We start from the raw sequence: 221 nt of genomic DNA on the forward strand, positions 1-221 counted from the left end.
ATGGGGCATCTTTGGGGCTTAAGACGGGTATGGTGGAGTGCAGTGGGCCCAGTGAGGGGGAGTTGGGGGTGCTGGGTCTCCCTGGAGCTGTGGAGGTGTCAGGCAGTCGCAGGGGGAGGATTTTGGGGTGTCAGGGCCTCCCTGGAGCTGGCAGAATGCAAGGGGATCCCACACAGGAGGTTTAAGGGTGGTAGAGTGTTTCTGTAGCTGGGGGGCAGGGG

This window comes from Cariama cristata, unplaced genomic scaffold (genome assembly GCF_000690535.1).
Source record: "Cariama cristata isolate BGI_N322 unplaced genomic scaffold, ASM69053v1 scaffold34857, whole genome shotgun sequence".
NCBI lineage: Eukaryota > Metazoa > Chordata > Aves > Cariamiformes > Cariamidae > Cariama > Cariama cristata.